Source organism: Sorex araneus, chromosome 5, assembly GCF_027595985.1.
Source record: "Sorex araneus isolate mSorAra2 chromosome 5, mSorAra2.pri, whole genome shotgun sequence".
NCBI classification, from domain to species: Eukaryota; Metazoa; Chordata; class Mammalia; order Eulipotyphla; family Soricidae; genus Sorex; species Sorex araneus.
In genome coordinates, this window is record NC_073306.1 from 45,175,016 (window position 1) to 45,179,977 (window position 4,962).

Below are 4,962 nucleotides of genomic sequence, written 5' to 3' on the forward strand. Positions count from 1 at the left end.
CCTCACTCCACTCTGGCCGCCCCTGCAGCCCCCGGCCCCTTCTCTCGGCCAGCTTATGCACAGCTGCCTCAGCACCGGGCTGGGGAATGGGCCAGCGTGGTCCTCCCGAGGCCCGCTTACGCCGGGAGGCCCCAGGGGTGTCCTGCTTTGGTGCGGGGCAGGTGGGGGGCTGCCCACTGCTCGCATCCAGCTAGGGCAGGACACTCCAGCCAGGCCTGGGCAACCCCTGTGCTGGGGCGGGACTTCAACCCAGGGGCCCGGTCCTGGAGCACGGCCAACTCCGCCACAGGCTGCCGGAACCCCAGCCCCTGCTGAGGGTGTCAGGGCCACTCAGGGTCACTCAAGAACTGACCTCAGGGGTGGCTGCCACCCAGATCCCAGCCCCTCCCACCTCACCGCCACTTCCCCTTCCTGCACAGTTCTTTCCAGAAAAATCCAACCACGTCCACAGGTCAGCTGGGTCAGCCCCTAAGTGCACGGCCCGCGTGAGCAGCGAGGACGGGGCAGTGGGCGAGGGCGGGGGACACGCAGGAGAGCCGGCGCCCAGCTCCCTCCTAGGTGGGCCTGGCACACACCTAGGAAGCTCCTCGAGGCCTCCCGAGCTGCGCCTAGCTATGACCGCCAGGAACGGGTGGGTGCAGGCCTGAGGGCTGCCTCGTGAGGCCCTCTGACCCCAGGGGCTGTGCAGGAGTGAGTACCTGTGATGACCTGGCCCTCCAGGAGGTCCCAGTGGGGGCTGGAGAGAGAGTCCAGGGGTCAGCACACTTGCCTTGCCTGCAGTGACCTGGTTTCATCCTGGCACCACATGGCACCAGCCATGGGAGCAACCTCCAGCCCCCACCCCGCCCTTCACTGGCCCCTGAGCACTGCCGGGCTGAGCACTGCTGGGTGTGGCCAACTGTCCCCGCCCCAGAGCCAGAGAGTCCCAGTGGTGGATGAGCTTCGAGGGCAGGGGCTGGGGTGTCCCAGCTCTGTGTCTCCAAGCTGGGTGGCTCCCTGGGAAAGTGTGTGGGAGAATCCTCCAGTGTGTAGTGTATGTGTGTGTGTGTGTGTGTGTGTATGTGTGTGTGTTTGTAAGCATGTAGGTGTTTGTATGTGTGTGTGCATGTGTGTGTTTGTGTAGATGTGTGTTTGTATGTGTAGATGTGTGTGTTATGAGCATGTAGGTGTTTGTATGTATGTGTGCCATGTGTGTATTTGTATGTATTGTGGATGTGTGTGTATATGAGCATGTAGGTGTTTGTATGTGTGTGGATGTGTGTATAAGAGCATGTAGGTGTTTGTGTGTGTGCGCATGTATGTATTTGTGTGGATGTATGTGTTTGGATGTGTGGATGTGTGTGTATATGAGCATGTAGGTGTTTGTATGTGTGTGGATGTGTGTGTAAGAGCATGTAGGTGTTTGTATGTGTGTGTGCGTGTGTGTATTTGTGTGGATGTGTGTGTACGTGTGTGAATGTGTGTGTATGAGCATGTAGGTGTTTGTATGTGTGTGTGCATGTGTGTATTTGTGTGAATGTGTGTGTATGATATGTAGGTGTTTGGATGTGTGTGCATCAGAGTATTTGTGTGTGTGTGTGTGTTTGGATGTGTGTGTATATGTGTGTGTGTGTGTCTCTGCTGGCAGGTTAGCCTGGCCCTTGAGGGGACTTCAAGGATGCTTGGCTCATCCTTCATGGCTCTGGGTCCTTGAAGAAAAGCAGGGTGGACCAGGTGAGGCCGAGGAGCAGAGGAGAGTGGGGACTCCCAGGGACTCCGCTCGGTGCCGAGAGAATCGGCGGAATTGCTTTCTTCTAAAGATACTGAAATGTGAGAAGCCCAGGCTCTCCCCGTCTTTCTGCAGACAGCTGGGGCTTTTTCAGATCTGTCAGCGCCATTCATAGCATCCGAGCGGCACAGAGTCCCAGAATTAGCACATCTTTCATAGACTCAAAGATACGTTTTATAGAATTGTTGAATTGCAGGATCTGAGCATCTTGGCTTTTTCCCCGAATCCTAGAATTATAGGATCACAGATGCAATCATGGGCTCACAGCCCCACAGAACCTTCGGATTTAGGAATCTCTACAAAAGACTTGAAACAACAGAGAATCAGAGAGTCAGCTCCGGGTTGAAATAGAAACCTTGCAGTCGGGGTATTAGCCGAGGAGCGGCCTTAGCCTAACTCCCTCTTGTCCCGCAGGGAACTCACTCTCACCGTCTGATCTCTTTTAGGGACGGGCAGCTTGTGACCTGCCAGCACAAAATGTCTCTCTGCAGACGTGTCTCAGTCTGTCCTTCTCTCTTCCAGCCTCCCTTCATCCACCTGGAAGAGGGGAACGTGTAGGACAAGTGTCACAGGCAAGACGGAGACCAGCTGGCTCCTGACCGGACCACGTGACGCTTGAAAGCAGGGTCTGAGAGAGGAGTCAGCCTTGCAGCTGCCAACATCAGCCACAGCTTCCGTCTGGGCCTTGCCCGGGCACGGCCAGCCCTCGCAGCCCGCCCACCCTTGCGCCACCCTGCCCGCTCTGCAGGGGCCAAAGATTCAGCAAGCGGAAGGCCCTGGAAACAGTCTGGCAAGGCAAGACCTGCTTCCAGCCAGACCCCAGCCACCAGCAAGAGGGATGGTTTGATGGCGAAGCCAGGACCACCTGACGGCAGGAGGTGGGCTTCAGAATTTTCTTGTCGGCTGAGGTGGGGGCACAGGGAAATCCTGGTTCTGTCAAAGGGCTTCGGCCTCGCCACCCGCTCCAGGCACAGCGGAAGTGTCGGCCCTGGGCACACCACCTGGTTGCGAGTTCCAGCTGTGCCTCCCTGTGCTGTGGGATCTTGGGCGTGTTCCTAACCTCTCTGTACCTCACTTTTCTCTCTCATGGGCCAGAATAATGGGACTGCTTTGAGTACAGTCTCAAACCTGGTTCCCTCAGCAGGTTTTCTTGCTCCTACTCTCACAACTCACTAACTCAGGGAATTTGTTCTTCCTTGCTCTTACCCTTTCGCTCCACTCATTCATTTATTTAGGCACTTCATGCCTGTGGCTCCCACCTCGCCCTCCTCCCGGCTCCCCCCACCTCCCTCAGCATCAGTGCAGCCTGGACTGCTCACACTTGATGTCTGGGCCCCAGAGGAAGGTGGAGTCAGGGCTTGGGGGGGATCATGTCCTGCCACCTGCAGGGGGCCAGTGGCTCAAAGCACTTCCAGTGCGAGCCTCCGGGGCTTGAAGCTCCTGGCTGCAGCCCGGAGGCCTGGTGCCCAGGATCACCGCCGTCGGAGCCTGCAGACTGGGCCGGGGAGGCTCAGGCTGTTACTCACAGCCCTGCCTTTGTTGGCCATATCAGGACACGAGAACACAATATAGCAGACTCTTCAGTCTGAAGACCGTAGGTTCCTTTTCCCTGTCAACAGCTCACTTCTGAGCTGGCGTGGGGGCTTCCGAGGTGGGGGTGGGGGCTTCAGGCTGCTTTACTGACCCAGAGGCGATGAGAGTAGTTAGTGGATTCTGTTTAACCGCTTCCTGCAGCTCGCTGCCTGGCTGCGCTCATTAGTTTGTTTTATAGCCTGGGCCTGAGGCGCGGGAGCCATAGCATGCAGAGAGATGCAAATGACCAGAGAGGTGCGTACCCCAGAGCCCGGTGAGGTTCTCCTGGTCTCTGAGAGAGGGAGAGAGAGAGAAAGAGAGAGAGAGAGAGAGAGAGAGAGAGAGAGAGAGAGAGAGAGAGAGAGAGAGAGAGAGAGAGAGAGAGGGAGAGAGAGAGAGAGAGAGAGAGAGAGAGAGAGAGAGAGAGAGAGAGAGAGAGAGAGAGAGAGAGAGAGAGAGAGAGAGAGAGAGAGAGAGAGAATCAGGAGCCTTTGAGATAGCCGCCTACCCTAGCCTTTCTCTTTCACACCCCTGGGAGCAGCGTGCGGTAGGATGGTGACCCCAGCAAGGCAGGGCTGGGGTCCAGGAGTCAGAAACATGCTGCTGAAAAAGCAAGTGCTGGGGGTCCTGAGGGCCTCTGAGGTGGGGTGAGGGGTGGGCGAGGGAGGTGGCCCCTCTGGGTTTGCAAATGTGAGCTGAGAAAGGAGTTCCTGGTTTCTCCCTCAGTCCAGCCCCCATCCCCATTTCCTGTCCATAGGGCATGCTTTACACACACACACACACACACACACACACACACACACACACACACACACACACACACACACACACCTCTTTGGGTGTGAGTGAGGGGTAATAAGAAGAAAAGATTAGAAATGGAATACCCTGAAAAATCAATGGAACACCCCCCTTTCACACACCCCTCTCCTCCAAATCCAGAAAAATAATGTTAGAAGGCGGGCGGAGGTGGGCTAGATGTGGAGCTAGGGTCTGGGAGGGTTCAAGCGGCTGGATCAAGGACTCATCTTTTAGCTGCGTGAAATCATAAAATGCCTTGAAGGAAACTGCGGTGATGAGCTCTTTGACATCAGTCTCAGAGATGCCTTTGCAGATCCATCCTCAACAGCCAGGGAAACAAAAGAGCATATAAACAAAAGGGCCTAAATCAAACTAAAAAGCTTCTGCATAGCCAAAGAAGTCATCATTAACATGAAAAGGCAGCCGTCCTGAATGGAGAAGAGATTTGCAAACCATATGTCAGACAAGGGCTTGATAGTCAAACAATATAAGCACACACAGCTCAGCCACAAAACAACACTTAACCGCATTAAAAAATGAGCAGAGGAGGTACATAGCCATTTCTCAGATGAAGGCATTCAGATGGCCACCAGACACAAGAGAAACCTTCTATGTCCCTTATCAGGGAAATGCAACGGGGTGTCACCGCTCACTGGTCAGGAAGGTGTTCTTAGGGAAAGATCAGGAAGCAGGGAGTGTTGGTGAGGTTTGGAGAAAGGAAGTGTTGGTGGAGGGGGCTTGGTGTGACCACTGTGGAGAGTGGTAAGGAGGGTCCTTGAGAGATGCAACACGGGCCCATCCTAGGATCCAGTAACCGCGCTCAT